Source organism: Panthera leo, chromosome F3 (genome assembly GCF_018350215.1).
Source record: "Panthera leo isolate Ple1 chromosome F3, P.leo_Ple1_pat1.1, whole genome shotgun sequence".
Classification (NCBI taxonomy): Eukaryota; Metazoa; Chordata; class Mammalia; order Carnivora; family Felidae; genus Panthera; species Panthera leo.
In genome coordinates this window covers 42,380,722-42,404,220 of record NC_056696.1, presented here as the reverse complement: position 1 = coordinate 42,404,220, position 23,499 = coordinate 42,380,722, and the positions used below count along the sequence as shown (strand labels likewise).

The following is a 23,499-nucleotide window of genomic DNA, read 5'->3' as shown; positions in this document are numbered from 1 at the left end:
ACACACACATATACACAAATGTGTAGAAATAAAACATTTGGGTAAGTTTTCCCTTTTAAAATACACTATAAAAGCCTTCAGATTTGGGTTCATTATAAAAATAGTGAACTTACTCTTATACCAAAGTATCATGATGTGTACCAGTATGTTACACTAAATTTCGCCCAGCCCACAGAGTAAACATGAAGGGAGATCCTTACACATGTATCAATGTGTATAATACTAATACGGATGTATGTACATCATTATCATCTTTATCATCTTCAGGGAGTGTTTAACCAAAAAAGATAGAAACGTATAGTTATCGAGTAACTACAGAGTGGTGCAGCAAGCTGTAGAAGGCAGAGCAGCATTATAGCCATCCTGAACTGGGACTGTCAAAATACAGAAAGCTTCTATCCAAGGGAGGATTTTCTTTTCTCTTCTTTTACAGCAACACCAGTGTCACTGGTATAACATTCAATATTGGCCCTGCAAAGGCTTGCTTATGCAGCCCGGTTTCATTTTTTTTTCTTTTCTTTTTTTTCTTTTTTTTTTTTTTACAAATGATGGCTACAACTAAAGACTTTGTAATTATTCATTTACTCCAGTTAGTAAAAGGGTAAACTTTGGGAGTTGAAATTTCATTGCACAATGGTACATTTACCATTTAAGAATTTAAAAAACAAAAACAAAAACAAAAAAAAACAAAAAAACCCCAAAAACAAAAAAAGAACAATTTTGATACAGAGAAATGAGTTCTAAATTTTGAAACCAGCCCCGTAACAAAGCAATTTTGATTCTCATGTAATAAGTACTACATAGTTTCTAGGCTAAATCTTGCCAAATACTATCCAAGACAAAACTAAAATCAAAACTTAAAAAAAAGTGGACACCTTTTACTCACACTTAATACTAGTCAATTTTCCAGGAAATTTTTGGGCAGGGAATATCCCCAAATCTAAAATGAAAAAAAGGAAAAATTGGGATCTTACATTAGTTATTCAGTCTGAAACTTGTAATAGACTTTCACTAAAAGTCATCATTCTCTGGCCTCCCACTCAACCACAGAAACATACTTTAAGAGTGGAAAGGGACTTTAAAGGTCACTGAGATCAATTCTCTTATTTTACCAGTGAGGCAGTGATTCCTAACACCTGAAAATACTGAATGCTTATGTTTAGCTAAGATTAAAAGCCAAAGAACAATCTCACAGTTAAGAATACAGTATTATGGATCATTCAGCATATATATCTTAAGACACTTAAGATCACTTACAATGAGAAACATTCTTTGGGACACGGACACTGCATTTGTCAAAAGTATGCTCCTGGGGCTTTTATTCCAATTCCCATTCAATCTTTCTCAATTTCTGTAAACCTATTATGTCATTTGCCCGTATGTGTAAAAAGTACCCATACAGTCTTTATTTTATTGTTTTCCCACTATTTTATAAAGCTTTAAAAAGGCAACTCAAAGACTAAAAGTAATTTTAGTAATTTTTCCCAATTGTTTTCTAATGTTCCCCTTCTACTTAGATCCAATCCCTAAATATAAAGGGTAACTCTATCACACTCAGTAAGTTGAAATTATAAAGCTGACCAGTATGAGGAGGCAATTAGAAATTTCCAAATTTCGTGAGTTTTGGTTTTGCCAACTTGTAAGTATGGATGAGGGTTTTTAAAGGAACAGAAAAATGGGAGAGACGGGGAGGAATACCAGCTTAGTATGTTTTCCCTTCAATTTCATTGGTTTCAGAGAAATCAAATTTCCCACGATGGGAGAAATTTTTTTTTACTTAAAACCAATTACAATTCAATCTACCAGCCAGAAATAGCCTAAAGCCTTTCAATGCTGCACTATATTTTTTAAGTTAAAAAATGCCTTTTCTCTCTTAATTGGTATAAACAAAATTTCAAGTGACAGCTATATTGAGTTACTACTGTGAAATTTTTAATCTTCACTCTGTCAACATTATTACCTCTGAGGAATTTTCAGCACTTTTTGTGTTTTCAGGTTTCCCCAGATGTGTGTATTAAGAATAATTAGTGTAACTATGTTTAACAACTATAGCAATTAGGATACAGTAACATAGCAACAAGTTGCCCATTTCAAATGGAAAAAGGAAAAAGAAATTAAGGTAATATTTCTTTTTCATTGCTTTGAATAACTTCATTCCCAGGATCCCAGCTCAGAACCAATGTAGAATAATCATAGTTAACATTTTTCAAGTTCATTTTCAAAAACATCAGCTGTTCTATATTGTCAAAGTCCAGGCTCATGATCTGTTTTGGATGAAACTGGCTATTTGCAGTAAAGATACATTCAGATTGCCAACTACACATGGGGCAGCTCAGATACTGAATGGCAACTTGGGTCAAAGCTGGCCATATGCTCACCTTCCTCTGCCAGTAAATCAAAGGGTCACCACCTCCTGAGATCTCTGAATACTTCTCTTTGAAGTATTCATCCACTACTGCTATGGCAGAAGGAAACATGAAGCTTTTGCTTCCAATGGCAACATTATCTGCAGCTGAGCTATCAAAAGACCCTGAACTGGAGGTGCCTTCTCTTATAGATGAGGTAAACGAATCAGCTCCTACGATGCCTGAGGGACCAGAAGCATCTGAAGTCGCAATATGGCAGACCTCTGACGATTCCATATAGTTGCAAACTTCTTCTGCAAGGATCTGCTTGTAAGTTTCTAAATCAGCACCTTGAGGGAAAAAGTCTTCCAAGCGGTTTTTAAAGCAAGGGTCTAACAAAGCAGCCAAGATACAAGGCTTGGATTTGAGCATGGCGCTCAGGAGGGAATCAGTTTCAAGTTTCAGAGATAAACTGTCCACCAGATTGAGTGCCTGAGTAATACCTCTTATTTGAAAATCTTCTCTGAGCTTCTGCAGAGAAAGAAGTAGATGATGGATTAGGGGTAGCACCTGATTCAATCCTGTGGTCCTGACACTCACTTTCTGGGTGGCCTCCTCAAATGGTTTCAGAATATCGCAAACGTAAGTCATTAGAGTCCACTGAAGGGAGGTGAGCACAACCCCACTGGCTCTGCCAAGGCTATGGTGAACTGAATAGCAATGCTCCAAGAGCCATTTTAACATATAAAAGGTAGAAATCCAATGGCCAGTTTCATCCTGCTTCAAATTCTTCCACGGGAGCTGGTGATCGTTTTGGAACTCTTGCAGTATCTGACGGGCTTTGACTGAATGACTAAAATGATGACAGGTTTTCCTAGCAGCTACTAACATATTCTCAATGCTTTTGTGCTCACAGAAGAAGTCCTGAATGACTATATTTAAACAATGCAGGAAGCATGGCACATGGGTAAAACCACCATCTTTGATTGCGTGTACCACATTAGAAGAATTGTCAGAAACAATGAAGCTAGGAATGAGGAAATTAGGAGAAAGCCACAGACCAATCTGGTCATTTAATTCCTGTAAAATGTTGGTTATCAAACAGTCTTTGGCCAAACCTGTCACACAAAGTACTGCCCACTTTCTAAAATTGGGGATCCTGCCGTTACTAGAAGGTGCAGTTTCCAAAGAGACCCAGTGTACAGTCACAATGAAATAGTCCGTGGATGGGTCGTGGGTCCAGATGTCCACAGTCAAGTGGATCTTTTGGCTTTGAACGTTCTCCAAAGTTAAGAAAATTTTTTCTCTGACCCAATCATACAATTGAGGTACAGCCTTCGTGAAAAAGTAAGTCTCAGACGGTAATCTATAGTCGGGGGCCACGATCTGCATGAACCTCTGAAAGGCTGGGGTTGAGAAGTAGTTGTAAGGATGCATATCCTCCACAATCATCTGAATAATTGCCTGACTTATTTGGCTTGAGACTGAATTTTCGGAATATGTTGTTTCTCTCTCCTGTGCATGGGTCAGAGTGTCTTGCTCTGCAACAGGATTAGGACTCTCAGATCTTCTACTATTTTCCACCTCTAATACAGGAGGTTCGTCTGAATCAGAGTCACTAAGGTCCTCGGCTGTTAAACTGTGGCTGCCTGTAGACTTCTCTCCATGCAGAGGATCGCTTAGGAGATCACTTCTCTCAGTCTCAGTCTCATCTAATCCATTCCCAGCCGCACCACTGTCTTTGTTGGCAACGGCCCAATGGATGGGATGTGTGGCCTGCAAGTGTCGTTGAAGCGTTGAAGTTCCCAAGTGAGAACCTGGCCTACCCCGGCTCACGCTCCGTTTACATATATTGCACACGGCTCTTGAGATGTGCTGAGGATCAGTATAAAAAAAATTCCAAACCGCAGATGTCTTGGCTCTTGTCCCGGGAATTAAGGCATGCTTGACAATGTTACTTTTGATGAGAAATCTCCCTCTTTCTGCCCTCAGGGCATCAGATACCGATTTATCACGTTTCTTACCCATTCTGTTTTCATCTAATGGATCAGTAGAGATATATTCAAAGCTTCCACTGCTTCCAGCAGAAGAGGGAGATAAAGGCACATCCAAAGGAAAATCCTCCTCCCCACTAGTGACTCCAAATTTGTTGGCCCTGGTCCAGTGAGGCGAATGCCTTGCCTGCAGATGTCGTTGTAGAGTAGATGTCCCCAGATGGCTGCCTGGTTTACCCCTGCTGACACTTTTTTCACAGAGGTTACAAATAGCTCGCCAGGTATACTGGGGGTCAACGTGAAAGAAGTGCCACACAATGGAGGTCTTGGCCCTGGTGCTGGGTAGGTAGATCTGTTTCTCTATATTGCTCTCGAAAAGACTTTCTTCATCCTGCTCATGGGCACTGGAAGCTAATAGAGCAGGCGCATCCGCAACAGGCCTCCCAGATGCCAAATCCTTACTAAACTTTTTTGCAAGGAGCAGTTTTTTTCTTCGCCTTTTCCCCTTAATCCGTAAACCCTTCTTCCTTTTCTTTTTAGCAGGCAATTTTGCCTCTTTATCCATTCCTTCGGCCACCATCTTCCCCTCTACCACATCATCTTCATCTGTGTTAGAATTAATAGGAACACATCCCAGAATCCCAGCACCGCTAAAAGTGCTGCATCTTCGGCCAGGAGCGAGCGAGGAAACTGGTGCGCTTAAGGTACATACACTCATTCTCTTTAGGTCTCCAAAATTCGTCCCAGAATCTCTTAGTGGGTTTATCACTCAAGCAGAAATACAGCTGTTCCTCTCTAAACGCATTACCTTGTCTCCAATTTCTATGGGGAATCAAATTCCCTTTGGAACAATGACTTCCAAGCCAGGTTATTTTTGGAAGAAAAGTGACAGCAATGGAGAACATTCCCAAACTCTTTCTTATAGGGCTTTATGATCCCTTCCAGCTTCTGAGCTCTGAATCTGAATTCAAACAGTCCAATCTCTTCGTGTTATAGAAAAAAGGAACCGAGGGCCACCTTCCCAGAGTCATAGAGTTAGTAGCAGCTAGAAGCCAGGTCTTCCAAATCCCAGGTCCATGTTCTGTCTGGTTCATCAAGAACTATCTCTGCTTGAAATGCCTTCAGCTTTTAAAATGTGTATTTTTAGGATGCGTCATGGTAGCAACATCAATTTCCCTTAGTTCTGAAATTATTTAATTTCAGGAAACCTCACTTAAACAAAAACATAGTGCATCATTCAACATTCATCACTTAGGACTGTGATTTGACAATACAACCCAAAAAGTCAAATCCGGGAAATATAAAGCAAACTCCACATACTGGTCATTAACAGCATACGCTAATTGAGCCCTTTCAGCTCTAAGTAACAATAATTCAATTTTTAAAAATGCAGGTGGCTAAAAAAAAGGAATTTGGGAGTAAAAATGTGTAAGGTTCACAAGCTGCATTTTCAATTTACTGTTTGTATCAAGAGTTAATCCAAATTTCGTTCTGCCACATTTTTAGACTGGGGAAGCTTTACTGCCTGTAAAGGAGTAACTCGCGAGTTGAACTCTATAGGAGCAGCAAGAACTGAAATCTGAGCTGTAAACCACTTTCATTGCTTTTCGGTTGATCCCTCCCCTTCCCCCAATACCTACATACATTTACCCTAAAAAGCATCGCTATCACTAGTTCCACAGCCTCCTTCTCAAGGTCCAGAACCAAGGCCTGCAAGATGTCAACAACATGGGCCTTCCCCATAGGAATCCGCACCGATTATGGGAGCTTAGGGGGTGTTCTTCATTACGGTTTCATCAATCCTACAAGGAGAACGGAAGTGTCCCTGTTGTTCTTGACTCCGATGCGGAGGGCTGGGGTGGGAGTTAATTAAGGTAAGGAAGGGGTGTAGGATACCGGATTAAGGTCGGTGGCTTTCTGTATGTGGAGTTTGAGAGTGTCTCCCAAGTAGTGGGACCCTGGAGAGGAATGAGAGTAGGTAAATTCAGCTCCTGGCACTCAGTTTGATTTAGGCAGTGGGGGACCGCTAAACTGGGGAAACTGTTGTCGCGAAGAAAGCGATCTAGTGTCACTTCTCTCTTCGGGAGTCGGGAACAAGCCGGCTTTCCGGGGCTGCGGCGGGCTCCTACGGTTTCGCCAACACCGGATGTGGGGGAGGGGAGGAAGGTTGTTGGGAAAGGAGCAGGCGCCGTGGGGGTGGGGTGCAGCGGGTGGGGGTGGGGTGGACGGGAACTGTGAGCGGGAGCCCGAGGCTCCCAGCTCGCCCCGGCGAGGGCGGCGGGCCGGAGGTGGGGGAAGGGGGGGGTCGTTACGGCGGGGCCAAAGGACCCGCTCTGACTTCCCGGGCTAGGCCGCAACCCGGGGGCGAGGGGAGGCCGCGGCCACTCCCCTCGCCCTCTCCCCCACCTCCCCTGCCCCGAGCCACCGGGAATCAAAAAACGGGTCTAGTTACCAGAGAACAGAAACTTTACCGAACCGCCGACACTGTCCCCGACTCCCGCTTGCTGCCACGTCTTTCTTCTTTCTTAGCCGCTACCGCCCGCCGTCCTCACAGCAGCAACACCAGCAGAAATCCAAGACTGCCAGCGTCAAAGATGGCGCCTGGCTACAGGCTCAGCTCTAGGACCCGGCCAGTAAAAGTGCCAGCACGACGCAAGGAGAAAGCATTCTGGGAGATGTAGTTTCCTCTGTGAGGCGAGGCTTAAGATGGCTTCCCCGAGTCGCAGGGTCACGTGAGAGGGGAGGAGCTAGGACGCGGGGTTACTTCCCTGGCGAGGAACGCGTTTCAGGAACTTACGGGTTTCTTGAAACCGTCTTTGGTTTAAAAAAAAAAAAAAGTTTTCCTTTTCATTTTTAATTGAGTGAGGTAATAAGCGCGAAAGCCGCGAGAACTGTGTCTATAGACAGTAGGCCCTCAGTGTATTCTTACCAAAGAATTTGCTTCATGAATAAACCGCCTCAACCGTGTAGAGTTTTAATTTAGAAATAAACTACTTTCCCCAAGCAGCGTGGAAGCATCTGTGCATTTATTTTTGTTTGAAGAGGTGAAATTGAGTTTGGATGGGTTTCTGTTATGTTTTTGTATTGAAAAAATAATTCATGCTCATTACAAAGTTCATGACGGTTGGAGTATGGAAAGGGAAAAAACATCTGGCCACTTCATTATTAACATTATCCTTTACTTTCCAATTTGAATGTGTTTACCTTTTTTTTTTTCTCTGATTATAAAAGAAATACATATGAGTCGTTTTTAAAATTTTTAAATAACACAGAACTGTAGAACGTTTAACTCAACATTAATTTCATTCCTGCAAAATCATCTCTCACTAATTTAGCATATATTCTAACGCTTTTGTGTGCAAATCTATCTAAATCCATTACTCTTGATACAGTAGGAGCCCAAGATCCCCTCTGGGTTGGTGGCTCAACAGAACTTCCTTCGATGGCAACATTTTACCAAACTTGGGTAAAGGATACAGTGCTGCTACTAAGAAAGCATACGTTTGACAGTCTAAAGCGGATGGGACTGCAGGCACCTTTTATTTCCTCTTAGGCTTGTTCTGCCAGCTACCGGCTTCGTGTGGGAGCCTCAGCTAGTCCAGGTCAGAGCAGTCCGGGGGCTCCTCACTCTTGGGCGTTTAATCTCCTTTCATAGTGAGAAGGCACATTAGAATCCCAGTCCCATCCCTGCCTTACATGACAATACTCTGATTGCCATGTCAACCAGGCCTGCCAGGCAGGTTCCTGGGAACCAATTCCTGTCTGTGCCACAACACCTAGGGTTTTTCAGCTTAGCAGAAGGCTTGCCACACAGCTGAAGGGTTTTTCAGGCTAGGGCTTTACAAGCTCCAGTCCTGGTCTGATTGGTATAATATATAGAGTTATATCATATTTCATCAAATCTAAGGGATCCTTGATTGTAAGACACATCTTGTTTTACGGAACTCTAAGACAAAAAAAACCCGCCAATTAAACTCTGACCAGCCACTGATCAGAGATATGAACAGCTGAAAGGATGTATGTTTTGGAATGAGTGAAACACAGTATTTTTGAGATATGAACAAGCCAACGCTACGCATATTGTTTTGCAGTTTGCTTTTCTCCCCCCACTTTACAATGTATCTTGAATATGTTTTAATGGTTGTCAGTGCTTAGAGGCCTGGCTTCTTTTTAACAGTTCCCAATGCCTCTGTAAAGCTGTTTTGCAGTAAGTTTCAGCAGGGTATGAATAATGGGAGGCAGACATCACCGGGGTCTATCTTGGACGCCTGCTACTGTAGGTATTAGTGACGACTGAATTTTTCACTTCCAATTTTACACGTGATGACTGAATGTTCCACAGACTAGCTTCTAACTCCATACATTTCAAACCTTGTCTCTCCTCCGCAATCTACATGCTACTTACATCAAGATGGGACCTCAGGCCCTATGGCTTTGGGTCATAATGCCAGATGAGTCCGCATCGTGGGTAATAGGGCTATTGGGTGATGGATCATTTAAGAAAAGACAGACTACTTCTCATTACTATCACCATCCTCATTTACCTTACACCAAACGTACTCCTAAGTTTAAGTTGCTGTGCTAGGCATTGTGGGGCATCCCAAATGGGCCTAAGATGTGGAAAGGCCAATGTGGAACTTTCCTGGAAGACATGATAAATATAAAGGTAAATACCAGGTAGTGCACCCCAAGTGTCCAACCGTGGTTCAGACTTGGGGTTACAAGCGTAAATACTTACACGAGCCAGGCGCATGTGTATGTGAGTAGGGCGAGTGGCTGTAAGGATAAAACTTGAGAATGCACGCCTTAGCAATAGGGCCAGCTCTTACCACTCAGCTCCCGCCCATTCTTGCCAGGAGGGGATGCAGACACAGTGTCACCACATCTTCTGATTTTTTAAGAGAAACTAGAAATTTAGGGTGTTATGTGAAAATTTCTGATTTGTCAATTGGGAAGCTAATTCCAATGCAACAACAACAAACAACCACTTTGTGGGCCGGTCTGCACCTTCTACTTTCGTTCTAGGAGGGTTAGAAAGGCAGAGGTGGCCATTGAGAGGGCGGTCTCTCAGGAAATGCTTTCTGGAGGGAGTGAGACTTGAGTGAATGGAAAAGAGGCCAGAGGCGAGAGGTAAGTGAAGACAAGGGAAAACCCCTCAAGGGGGGAGGAGAGAAAATCAGCTGGAGGAGTCTCCAGGTTATAGAAAGAGAAAACCCCGCAAAACTAGGTTGGAGCAAGATTCTAGAAGACCCTGAATGTTGGGAAGGTATTTGAATACTATTGCCTACATAGTAGGGATTCCTTGAAAGCTTTGGAACAGGAACAAAAAGGTAGAAAGTTTGTAGAAAGGTAGGAAGTTTGCAAAATTGTGTCAGAAAGGCTGTAATAGTGGTGAGACTCGGTCTCTTGTATTTTAAACCTGTCTTTCCATAGTTGTTCTCCAAAGCCTAGTAACATATAAGACTCTCCCTTCTATTTATTTTTATTTATTTATTTATTTATTTTTAATTTTTTTTTTTTTAACATTTATTTATTTTTGAGATAGAGAGCATGAACGGGGGAGAGTCAGAGAGAGAGAGGGAGACACAGAATCTGAAACAGGCTCCAGGCTCTGAGCTGTCAGCACAGAGCCCGACGCAGGGCTTGAACTCACGAACCGTGAGATCATGACCTGAGCCGAAGTCGGACGCTTAACCGACTGAGCCACCCAGGTGCCCCTCTCCCTTCTATTTAAAAAAAAGAAAAGGAAAGGAAAGGAAAGGAAAGGAAAGGAAAGGAAAGGAAAGGAAAGGAAAGGAAAAAGGGAAGAAAGGGTGGTGAGGAAGTTTTATGCTCAATTCCTTATTTTCCTCTGGCACACCTGATTTCTCACCTTATCTTTATTGCCAAGTTCCTTGGCTATTTTTTCACCTCACATACACTCTTCAATGTATTTCATTTAGATTTATATCCTCACGGCTTCTCTGAAATTGCTGCAGTGGGTTCATTTGTCTTCAATTGAATGGCTCTTTTTCAGTGCTTCTTTTCCTTCTTCTTCTTTGCAACCAACTTATATTATTAGTAGACTATTATTATTATTGTCATTATTATTTGCCAGGCACTATGCTAATGGTTTTATATACATCCTCCAATTTAATACTCAAAATAACTCTGTGGGATTACTGTTATTATCTCATCACTATTACTTGAGTAATACTATTTTTTTTAAGTTTGTTTCTTTTGAGAGAGAGTGAGCAAGTGGGGGAGGGGCAGAGAGAGAAAGAGGGAGAGAAAGAGAATCCTAAGCAGGCTCCACAGTGTGAGCACGGAGCCCAATGCAGGGCTTCAGTTCACAAACCATGAGATCATGACCTGAGCTGAAGTTGGACGCTTAATTGAGCCACCACCCAGGAGCCCCGGTTAAGTAATATTATTTACCTTTTTTTTTTTTTTTTTTTTTTTTTTTTTTTTTTACAAACATTTATAAAGTTTGACTGATGAGTCCAAGGGGTCATTGCTGGTATGTGGCAATACTAACCACACCCACATCTGTCCAACTCCAAATCATTACACAATCATTTGACCTTCGTTCGCCAATTTTCTCTCTTGAAACTCCCCCTCCCATGGTTTAAAGGACAAAATCCTATCGGTTTCCTTCCAAATTCTCTGGCTGCCTGTGGTCTAGTTTTGTCGCATTTCCTTCTTTCTCTATCCCTCACTTAATCATTGATGGTCCCTGGGATTCAGTCCTGTGGCCTCATCTTTTCCCACTCTGCATTCTCTCTGGGTTATCCCTCCATTTCCTTGGTTTCAACTAGGAATTAGATCTATGTTGCGACTCTCAGATCTGTATCTCTGACCCAGATCTCTGTCCAACTGCCTACAGGAATCTTCATTTGGATGTTCCTGAGTCCCTTGAAATTCAGCATACCAAAACGAAATCATCACCTCTCCAACGTCTCTTCCTCTTCCGGAGGTCTTTCTCTTACCAGATGGCATCACCCGCCATCCGCCCAGTTACTGAGCTCAGGGATCTGGGAGTTAACGAGGACTCTTCCCTTTTCCTCGCCTCCCATATCCAAATACTTAGCAATCCTATTGGCTTTACCTCCTGCTATCTCTCGAATCTGCATTTTTCTTTTCCGTTCCCACTGCCTCTGCTTAGTTGAGGCTTTTATCGCTTGTTGCTTCTTTTCCAGATCGCTGCCACACCTCTTCGTTGGTTTTACTGCCTTCTCATCTTGCCCTCTCATGTCTCCCTTCTAAACAACCACAGAATTCTCTTCTAAAATGCAAGTATAGGGGCACCGGACTGGCTCAGTCAGAAGACCGTGCGACTCTTGATCTCGGGGTTGCGAGTTCATGCCCCATGTTGGGTGGAGAGATCACTTGAAATAAACAAATAAAATTATGGGGCCCCTGGGTGGCTCAGTCGGTTATGCATCCAACTTTGGCTCAGGTCATGATCTTGCAGCTTGTGAGTTCTGTCTCTGCACTGACAGCTGGGAGCCTGGAGCCTCCTTCAGATTCTGTGTCTTCCTCTCTCACTGTCCCTCCCCCACTCGTGCTCTGTCTGTCTGTCTCTCTCAATAATAAACACTAGGGGCACCTGGCTGGCGCAGTTAAGCATCCGATTGTTGATCTCACAGTTCATGAGTTCAAGCCCAGCATCTGGCTCTGCCCTGATGTTGTGGAGGGTCAGCTAGAGGGAGAGACAAAATGGTACTAGTTAGAATTTTGTATATATATATATATATATATATGTGTGTGTGTGTGTGTATATATGTGTATATATATATGTGTGTGTATATATATATATATATATATATATATATATATATGTTACTTTTGTTATAAAAACTAGCTTCAAAAAAGACACCTCTATACTTTGACCCAGCAATTCTACATCTAGAAGTTTATCCCATACTTGTACTTACACGTGAAAATGACATATGTACATGGATATGACTTCACCTACCTATAAATATGATAATGGCTAAATTTAGAGTAGTACAGCTCTATAATGCAGTTCTATGCTGTCATGAAGAACAATGATGTGCTTTATACTATGTACTTTATACTGTGTATTAATGTGTATAGGCATGCAAAAGAGCATTATTTAATGTTACCATTTGTATATATACAATGGTCTTTGGAAGGGTTTCTTTTTTTTTATTTTTTTTTTTTTTAAAAATTTTTTTTTCAACGTTTTTTATTTATTTTTGGGACAGAGAGAGACAGAGCATGAACGGGGGAGGGGCAGAGAGAGAGGGAGACACAGAATCGGAAACAGGCTCCAGGCTCCGAGCCATCAGCCCAGAGCCTGACGCGGGGCTCGAACTCACGGACCGCGAGATCGTGACCTGGCTGAAGTCGGACGCTTAACCGACTGCGCCACCCAGGCGCCCCATGGAAGGGTTTCTAAGAGTAGCTGCTTCTGGGGCGTCTGGGTGGCTCAGTCGGTTAAACATCCAACTTTGGCTCAGCTCATGATCTCACGGTTCGTGAGTTCGAGCCCTGAGTTGGGCTCTGTACTGGCAGTGCAGAACCTGCTTTGGATCCTCTGTGCCCCCCGCCCCTCCCCTGCTCACACACACACTTTCTCTTTCTCTCTCAAAAATAAACAACAACAACAAAAAAAGAAGAGTAGTTGCTTTGGGGAGGGTCAAGGGAACAGGTATGGGAAGAAACTTACTTTTCGCTGGCTTTTAGTGTTCGAATTTTATACTGCGTTTACGAACTACTCTACTCATTTTTTTCAATGCGTATAATTTGAATAGGTAATATAATCCATCTCATGAGAGGAGGCAGAGTTTACTCGTATTGTCCTACACTGACTGGAAGCCATAATGCTTTTCAAGCTTGTCCATCACTGTGATGAATGAATTAGTACTGATTCTTTGTAGATATACAGTATTATGCAAAATGAAGAGAGACTATACAAGTAATGACTTTCTTGCATTCCCCGATGAACTGCCTAACTATTGTTTTATGTAGGACAGAGCCTGATACATAGGGTATATTTGAAACTATACTGGTCACTCCTCTTAGCTTTTCTTCCATGTTCATAAACACATGATGTCTCTATATTATAAGATCTTTAAAACACATTTTTTTTGTTTTTATTTATTTTTGAGACAGAGCGCAAGTGGGGGAGGGGCGGAGAGAGAGGGAGACACAGAATCTGAAACAGGCTCCAGGCTCTGAGCTGTCAGCACAGAGCCCGATGGGGAGCTCAAACCCACGAACCGTGAGATCATGACCTGAGCCGAAGTCAGACGCTTAACCGACTGAGCCACCCAGGCGCCCCTAGAACACATTTTAAACATGTCCCTTAATTTGGACTTACCTGTGAATCAGAACAATTCCAAACCTGTATATTAAGATTAAAATTTACAGGGTGCCTAGGTGGCTCAGTCGGTTAAGCGTCCGACTCTTGATTTCAGCTCAGGTCATGATCTCGAGGTTCTTGAGATAGAGCCCAAGACAGGCTCCGGGCTGTTAGAGCTGAGCCTCCTTGGGATTCTTTCTCTCTCCCTCTCTTTCTGTCCCTCCCCCGCAGGTGCGCCTGTGTGCGCTCTCCCACTCTCTCTCAAAATAAATAAATAAACATTAAAAAAAAAAAAGATTAAGGGTGCCTGGGTGGCTCAGTCAGTTGAGCTTCCGACTTCGGCTCAGGTCATGATCTCACAGCTCATGAGTTAGAGACACAAGTCTAGCTTTGTGCTGACGGCTCAGAGCCTGGAGCCTGCTTTGGATTCTGTGTCTCCCTTTCTCTCTGCCCCTCCCCTACTTGCGCTCTGTCTCTCTGTCTGTCTCTCAAGAATAAATAAACATTTAAAAAATCAAGAGAAGGGCTTATAGTTGCAGTGCGTGAAGGCATTTGATATGTGTTTGGATGAGTTTGGGGGAACACATGCTAAGACTGGAGAGTTAAGGGAGCAGAGTTTGAAGGTCAGGGAGAGGAGTTTGGATGATGACAAATAGGGACGGGTTGTTTCTTGTGTAAGGGAAGGGCAGGACAAAATGGACTTGGGGAGAGAGATGCTGGAGGGACAGAGATTAGGTAGTCAAGTGTTGGGCACAATCCAGGTGTGAAGAAATGAGACGGAGATCAAGGTTGTGGCCCTGGGATGGGCGGGGAAACCTGGGGGGAAACTGGGTTGGGGAGAAGGATGAATGTTCTAGGTGGACTTTGTGCCCTGCCTCTGCTGTGTCTGTTTGCTCTGGGGGCTTCTTTGCTGTCATCAGTGAATTGTGGTGCAATCCCTTGTGCCTTTCAGCAGCCACAAATTTATACAGAAACTAACCCATCCCACAAAAGACAGGGACCAGGAACATTGACACCCACCCCCCCCAGCCGAGATTTAAGGCTACAAAGACATGACTGATGGGTGGGGAAGGCCCGACCGAAGTCAGACTTCAGGAAAGGAGGGTCAGTTTCTCAAGAAAAAAAAATCCCTATGAGGGAAAATGGATTTGGGGCCAGTGACCCAGACTCAACTCAATGCCCTATGGGACAGCCTTTTTTTTTTTTTTTTTTTTAATTTTTTAATGTTTATTCATTTTTTGAGAGAGAGTGAGAGCACGAGCAGGGGAGGGGCAGAGAGGGGGAGACACAGAATCCGAAGCAGGCTCCAGACTCTGAGCTGTCAGCACAGAGCCTGACACGGGGCTTAAACTCATGAAATGTGAGATCCTGACCTGAGCTGAAGTCGGACGCTTAACCGACTGAGCCACCCAGGCGCCCCTGGGATAGCCTCTTTAAGAGTGTATATTGTGTGCCCTAAGAGTGATTTCAGCTGGAGGTAGAGGGAGGTGACCCTAGAGTAGTGTATGTGTGTGAACTGAGTGAGCTCACACCCCGGAAAGCCGGGAAGCTCTGCAGTGGGATGGCTTTGACTGGGTTTACAGGAGACAGAGCATGTTCCTTCCCATGGCACCAGAGTTTACTGTCCAGGGAAACCTACAGATGCCTATAGTAAGGCCTGCAGGAGTCAGAAAACTGGAGTTTTATTCCTTCAGGACTCCTGGGATTTAAGCCAAGAAACTGACACCAGTGACATTAACAGAGTTCTAGTTCTCCTGAGTGGTGGATCTGTGGTTCCATTATTAGCAGCGGCAGCAGGTGCTTGGCTGCCCACAGCTGGGCAGAGGCCAGCAGGCACGGGTGACTTGGTCAGAGTGGCATCTCCAAGGAGCGATCAGGGACCAGGAATTGCAGAGCCTAGCTCAAAGGGTACTCTGGTCTCCTTTTCACCAGGGCACTGAAGTAGCGAGCAGTGACCAGGCTATTCGTGGACACACAGGCACCATGGGGATTCTAAAAAAAAAAAAAAAAAAAAAGAGCAGAAGGTAATTCCTGGAAAAGACTGTTAACTTCCTGTTTGTCCAACAGCTTGAGGCTCGGCGATCCCCGGAATGTTGTTAGGAATGCAAATTCTCAATCCTAATGAATCAGAAAACCTGTATTTTAATAATAGAATATCACTACAAAAGTAGAATTAGTTACATTCAGACTAATGATGTCTTGGATACAGTCTCTCCATAATCTGTACTCCCCAGAACAACCCACTTTGCTAGGGGAGCAAGTGAATTCACTACCTCCCCCGCGTGGGCAAATCCAGAGACCGTGTGTATGTCCCTTCTCACTCAGCCTCTCAGCCTCACTGGCTGCAGTGACCAGTCCTTCTTGGAAACACTCTCTCCACATGGCTTCTGTGACAGCAGACTCTCCTGGTCTTCTTCCCAGGGCACACGGGAGAACGGTGAGAAAGGAGGATGGAGACAGGGCCAGGGCACGTGGCACCTTTTAGACTACAAAAAGACATCTGGGTTTAGGTTTTATTCTAGTTGCCAAAGGAAGCCACTTAAGGGTTGTAAGCAGGAGAGTGATGTGATTTCTGCTTTAAAAGCTGCTGTACAGGGGCACCTGGGTGGCTCAGTCGGTTAGGCGTCTGACTCTTAGTTTCAACCCATGTCATGATCTCACGGTTCATGGGGTCGAGACCCACACAGAGTGTGGAGCCTGCTTGGAATTCTCTCTCTCCCTCTCTCTCTGCCCCTTCCCTGCTCACTCAGTCTCTCTCTCAAGAAAATAAATAAATAGGGGCACCTGGGTGACTCAGTCGATTAAGTGTCCAACTTCGGCTCAGGTCTTGATTCGCATGTTCGAGCTCAGGTCAGGTCTGCGAGTTCGAGCCCCACATTGGGCTCTGTGCTGACAGTTCGGAGCCTGGAGCCTGCTTCGGGTTCTCTGTCTCCCTCTCTCTGTCTGCCCCTCCTCCACTCTCACTCTGTTTCTCTGTCTTCCAAAAAGAAATAAACATTAAAAAATAGATAAATAAGCATTTAAAAAATAAAAATAAAAGCCGTTGTACAGAGAACGTACCAAAAAGGAGCAGAGGAAAAGATGCAGGTCCCAGCCCTGGGGTGCCAACATCTGAAAGTCGGAGAGATGAAAAGCCAGGAAAAGAAACTGAGTGCCTAGTGAATTGCTTGGTGGTCCCAGTGGTCCCAGGCACACAGACCGTGCAACTTAATCGGCCTTAAGACACAGAAAACAGGGGATAGAAGAAGAGAGAGAATCCTAAGCAGAATCCAGGTTCAGTGCAGAGCCCCGCATGGGGCTTGATCCCATGAGCCTGGGATCACGACCTGAGCCGAAATCAAGAGTCGGATGCTTAATTAGCTGAGCCACCCAGGTGCCCACCACCCCGCCCGCCACTCGCACTCTCTCTCTAAAAAAAAAATTCTAAAAGAAAAGAAAAATTAATAACATCTTAAAAAAAAAAAGTTCTAATGTGCATGTCGTTGGAGTTCCAAAGAAGAGAAGAGACAGACTGATGCAGAAAAATGTTAGAAGAAATAGTAGGTCAGAAAAGACAGGCAAAAAGGAGACACTGCCACTGACTGGAGGAGGTGAAGAAGTTGTAGAATTACATGTTCTATGGGGTCCTGGGATGGATCCTGGAACAGAGAAAAGACATTGGTACAAGCTGATGAAATCCCAGTAACGTGTATAAGTTGGTTAATAACACTGTACCAATGTTAGTCGCTCCGTTTCCATCATCCTATCACTTATTTATGTAAGGTGTTAACATTAGGGAGTGTTTGGAGGAGTGTATGTGGGGAATTGGCGCCTTATTTTTGGAGCTTTTTGGAAAGTTGTAAATTATTTCAAAATAAAAAGGGTTTAACTTTTTTAAGTGCAAGGAAAGAAGGAAGGAAGGGGTAGTGGCTATTTAATGTCAGATAAAGTAAACTTCAGCACAAAGAATATTATCAGTGATAAAGAGGGTCATTATGTAACAACGGAAGTCAATTCACCAAGAAGACATAACAATCCTAAATGTACATGCAACTGACAAGAGAACTTCAAGATACATGAAGACAAAATGAGTACAACTGAAAGGGTAAGTCAACATTTATATTTGAACACGACAGCACTCTTGTCTGAGTAATTGCTTGAACCAGCAGAAGGAAAATCAGTAAGGATATAGATGACCTGAACCACACTGTCCATCAACTTGACCTAACTGGCGTATTCAGAGCATTCCATTCAATGGCAGCTGAACACACATTCTTTTCATTTAAGATTCTCCAAAATTAGAATACCCTTGAAGAATTATGTCTTGATCTGGGATTATCAAGAATGCATTTCCTCTCATAAAGGCGTGCTGTTTGGAAGGGGCACATGCACCCCCATGTTTATAGCAGCACTATCGACAAAAGCCAAAGTATGGAAAGAGCCCAAATGTCCATCGATGGATGAACAGATAAAGAAGATGTGGTATATAGATACAATGGAGTATTACTCGGCAATCAAAAAGAATGAAATCTTGCCATTTGCAACTACGTGCAGGCAACTAGAGGGTATTATGCTAAGTGAAATTAGTCACAGAAAGACAAATACCGTATGACTTCACTCATCTGAGGACTTTCACAGACAAAACAGATGAACATAAGGGAAGGGAAACAAAAATAATATAAAAACAGGGAGGGGGACAAAACAGAAGAGACTCAGAAATATGGAGAACAAACTGAGGGTTGCTGGAGGGGTTGAGGGAGGGGGGAATGGGCCAAATGGGTAACAGGTACTAAGGAATCTACTCCTGAAATCATTGTTGCACTATATGCTAACTTGGATGTAAATTAAAAAATAAATTACTCAAAAAAAAAAAAAAAGAAAGAAAAAAAAGAATGGATTTCCTCTCTTATAGAGACTCAGAGTTCTCCAGGACACCTGAGACAAACCTGAGCTTCTGTCAGAGTCTCGGCATCTGAGTGCAAGTTACCTAGGAACCTTGTATAAGTTCAGCCAACTGGAGACCTCCTCTGATTGTCTGCTTGGTATCTCCCAGGGCACTGGTGGCCCTAGGTCTGCCTTCTTCTTTGATGTTTTCTGTGACTTCCAGGAAAGGAGGCACCTCCTGTAAATTAATACCACATCTGGGGTATGAGCTAAATCAGTTTATCAAGAAATCAGCAAATGTACAGGCCCAACAGCCTTCTTCTTACTCTCTCATCTTTTGAAACCTGGATGTGTATGTGTGTGCGTGTGTGTGCACATATCTTTGAATCTTATAACATGGCTTCAGATAGTTTCAGGATCATGTCTCACCAGAGATATTCATCTGTTATGTAGTTGTGGTGGACAAAATAATGCTCCCCTCACAAAGATGTTCATGTCTTAATCCCTGGAACCTGTGACTATGTCACCTTCATAAAAAGAACTTTACGGTGTAAGTCAAAGATTTTGAGATGGGGAGATTATCCCAGATGATCTGAGAGGGCCCGATATAATCACAAGGATCCTTAGAAGAGGGAGACAAGAGTCTGCATAGTTAATTTCATTTCTTGACTTACCACATTCTACCAATACTTTCTGCCTTTAACTTATCGATGAGGAAGGGAAAGACCGAAGGAAAAAAAAGCCCTATGGATTACCTTATTTTCCCCTTTCTTGCTATGTCATTTTCAGCATAAGTGGTTAAAGCTAATATAAAGATAATGGAAGTAAAAAAGGATATGATAGGTCATTTGTGCCTTCTTTCTGTAATACCAGCTTCCCAAATGGTTTGAGTTAGAGTTTCTGGAAGTATTTCCAAGTCAGTATAGGCCCTCAGCCCACAGGGAAACCAGCAGTGATGATAAAGCACCGTGACACTAAGGGAGTCCTCAGGGAGGGGGCATGACAGAGGGACAGCAAAATCCTGTCTTCTGCTCACCATTAAAGGGTGAATCATAAAGAGGGAAGGGGGCTTAGCGACCTCTGTATTTCATACTAAACAGTGTTCCGAGCGAGGTCGCAATCAACATAATACAAACGTGAATGATTAATTTACTGTATTTAACTAACTAGGGAATCATGATGATTAGTTATCTTGATATCTACTTCCTCATCCTGATCTCGAAAAAATTTCCCTCATACTTAGCATTGTCAGCTTATTGAGATGAGATGGTTATTGCAATTTGGGCGTTCAGCTTAACGCAAAATTTCCTGGCAACTAATATGAGAAAAAAAAACTATGCAGGGAAAGAAAGAATTGTAATGTAATAAACAGTCTTTCATTCACTCATTTGTAAAAATTCTCAGAACAAGAAAAACAGAAATGTTACTCTTCGGTATGGGACAGTCTACAATTTATTCCTCATTTTCCCAATTTGGGAGAATGTCTGTAAGTATAACTGGCTTATTGAGGTATAGACATGAGTTGGCTTTATTTTTTCCAGGGCCTGTCCCCTGACTGTGGTTGGTTGAACCCCCCCCCCCCTTTCATACTCGGTGGTACCTCTCTTTACAAATTCTCATTTTGATCTCTTAGTTTTTCATTCTCTTTCTGGTTGCCGGAATTCTTTCATGCTGGTATTTAAGATCTGCTCGAACCTTCATTTTCACCTTGGACACTCACATCTTCTTACCTGACCACGTGAGGTTGCCACCCTCTCTGTGCTTGTCATTGTTTCCCTGGCTAGCCCTGGCTGGCCGTCAGTACCAGACGTGGTGCCTCCTGGGTGGCAGGAATTTAAACACTCGTCGCTTGTGGGGTGAATCTGAACACCCTGCAGAATTCTGCCCACAATACCATCCCCAGGTATGGGAGAATTAGATCCTGGAACAATCTGCCTTGATCCCACTGTCTGAGTCTGTTCAGGCTCTAACAAAAAATACCATAGACTGGCTGGCTTAAACAACAATTTCTCACAGTTCTGGAGGTGAGGAAGTCCAAGATCAAGGTACCATCAGATTTGGTGTCCAGTGAGGCCTGCTTCTCGGTTCACAGATGGCCTTCATCTCCATGTGTCCTCATGTGGCAGAAGGGACAGAGGAGCTCTCTGGGTTCTTTATTTATAAGACTACTAGTCCCATTCCTGAGGGCTCCACCCTTTCGATCTAATCATCTCCCGAAGGCCCCACCTCCTAATACCATCACATTGGGGGTTTCAACATACGAATTTGGGGGGCGCGCAAATGTTCAGTCTACAGCACCCATTCGAGTGCTTGTGAGGCCACCTTCAGATGGTCTACACCCGACAGATGCATCCCAGAGGCCCCTTACCTGGCACCCTGTTGAGTGGCGCAGGCCCAGTCATCTTTCCCTGGCGACACTCATGGTTGTGAGGCCCAACAGTGGGGGGTTAGCGGCTTCACATCCCTCTCTCTCTCAGTTCTGACACCACTCCCTTCTTCCTCCTTTTCCTAGGGTATGAGGCACTCTGCAGAAAGAGGTGGTTACCACTCACCCAGGGATGGGGACAGCGAAGGAGGAAAGAACCTCTCTTCCTGAACCTCATACTCCTCAAAGGCCAGCCTCCAACATGTTAGTCCTTGACCTCGGAGCAGGAACAAGGCGTGGTGGAGAGCGGCACTTGGTAGGACTGATTTTCCTGCTCTCAGTAAGCCCTGAGAGGGGTAGGCTGACCGCTGACAGCCCAGAGTATGCTAAATTCAGAATGTGAGGTGTTTTATACCAAGCTTGAGGCTCTCGCGCGGATTTCTGAACAACAGAAAAAACCTCCCTCAACATTTTATGGTATGAGTACAAGCGCTGAAACCACATCATCAATCATCAATAACTTGCTTTTATCTTGGGCAGTGTGCTAAGATCCACAGTGAATACAAAGGGCTCCAGTATATTTTCCTGCAGGCAAAACGATACAGATTAATAGGGAGGCTGATCATATACATCAACCAAACAATGCAGAAAAAAAAAATACCCAGAACAATGACACTAGCTTACGCTTTAATGTCATATCCGTTTTGCAGAAGAAGGAACGAAGGCATATTTATTTAAATGGGATGAGACTAGATGTCTTCGCTCCCAGCTTTATTCACGCTTTAAAATTATTTTTTTAGGGGCACCTGGGTGGCTCAGTCAGTTAAGTGTCTGGCTTTGGCTCAGGTCATGACCTCACGGTTGGTGGGTTCGAGCCCCACATCGGGCTCTGTGCTGACAGCTCGGAGCCTAGATCCTGCTTCCGATTCTGTGTTTCCCTCTCTCTCTCTCCCCCTCTCCTGCTTGCGCTTTGTCTCTCTGTCTCCCAAAAATAAAATAAACATTAAAAATTTTTTTAATTATTTTTTTTTTATTTTGAAATAATTTACAGAAGAGCTGCAAAAATAGTACAAAGAATTTCTGTATACCCTTCACCCAGCTTCCCCTAATGTTAACATCTTACATAGCCATGGTACAATGATCAAAACTAAGAAACTAACATTAATGTAATACTATTAACTAAAATATGGATTTTTCGAATGTAATCATTTTTCCCCACTAATGTCCTTTTCTTCTACCAGGACCCAATATGAGGTACCATTTTGTATCTACTCAACATATCTCTTTAACACCCTCCAATCTGCAACAGTTTCTTAGTCTTTCCTTGTTTTTAATGACTTTTAATACTTTTAAGAGTCCCAGTCAGGGGACTACCTGGGTGGCTCAGTTGGTTAAGCATCCAGCTCTTGATTTCAACTCAGGTCATGATCTCATGGTTCTGTGAGAGTTCGAGCCCTCTATCGGGCTCTGCACGGACAGTGTGGAGCTTGCTTGGGATCTTCTCTCTCTCTCCCTCTCTCTCTGTCCCTCCCCTGCTTGCACACACACACACACACACACACACACACACACTCTCTCTCTCAAAATAAATAAACTTAAAAAAAACTGTCTTACTTCTCTTTAAAGTGTCATCTACTAGGGGTGCCTGAGTGGCTCAGTTGGTTAAGTGTCTGACTTCAGCTCAGGTCATGATCTCGTGGCTTGTGAGTTCGAGCCCCGCGTCCGCCTCTGTGCTGACAGCTCAGAGCCTGGAGCGTGCTTGGGATTCTGTGTCTCCCTCTCTCTCTCTGCCCCTCCCCCACTTGTACTCTGTCTCCGTTTCCCTCTCAAAAGTTGAAAAACATTAATAAAGTAAAAAAAAAAAGTGTCATCCACTAATTTTAGCATTCATTAGGTCTTGCTCACAGCAATTATTCTGTGGTATCTTTTTTTTTTTTTTTTTTTATCTTTTAATTCCAGCATTGTCAACATACAGCTCTGTGGTGTCTCAATAGTGATTTTCTTTTCCCCTCATTTCTCCTATACTTATTGTTCAGAATTCATCTGGAAAGACAGTTTATTCCTTTCTTCCATTTTATTCATTTATTGGTATGGACTCAAGAATATTTTGTTGAGCTATAGATTTGTATCATAATTACTTGTTTTCATTACTTTGCCCCTGGGCATTCTTTTAGTTGACTCCTTTTTTTTTTTTTTTTAAATTTTTTTTTTAACATTTATTTTATTTTTGAGACAGAAAGAGACAGCATGAATGGGGGAGGGTCAGAGAGAGGGAGACACAGAATCTGAAACAGGCTCCAGGCTCTGGGCTGTCAGCACAGAGCCCGACGCGGGGCTTGAACTCACGGACCGCGAGATCATGACCTGAGCCGAAGTCGGCCGCTTAACCGACTGAGCCACCCAGGCGCCCCTGGTTGACTCCTTTTGACATGCCTTCATCTTTTCTTGTCTTTTCTTCCCCCCTTCTTTCTTTTTCTTCCTTCCTTCCTTCCTTTTCTTTCCTTTCTTTCCTTTCTTTTCTTTCTTTCTTTCTTTCTTTCTCTTTCTTTCATCTACAAGAAGGTCAAGCTCCCCATGTGTTTTCCCAGTCCCAGCTCTAGAACTAGCCACTTTTCCAAGGAG

At 43.3% G+C, this 23,499-nt stretch overlaps 1 protein-coding gene across 10 annotated transcripts in view; it reads right to left on the bottom strand.

Annotated features, from left to right (window-relative positions):
• ZC3H11A (zinc finger CCCH-type containing 11A) overlaps positions 1-7,967 on the bottom strand; it is a 44,423-nt gene extending 36,456 nt beyond the window's left edge. Inside the window, exons 1-4 of one of the 10 annotated variants that reach the window (XM_042924482.1) lie at positions 7,876-7,966; positions 6,792-7,153; positions 6,236-6,297; positions 876-940 (exon numbers count right to left, since the gene is read on the bottom strand). The gene's annotated coding sequence lies outside the window, so the exon portion shown is untranslated. Of the gene's footprint in view, positions 1-875; positions 941-5,989; positions 6,525-6,791; positions 7,154-7,875 lie in introns of those variants that run through there. The other 9 variants (XM_042924479.1, XM_042924480.1, XM_042924478.1 and 6 more) reach the window with 9 other exon arrangements.
• Positions 7,968-23,499: the final 15,532 nt, after the last annotated feature.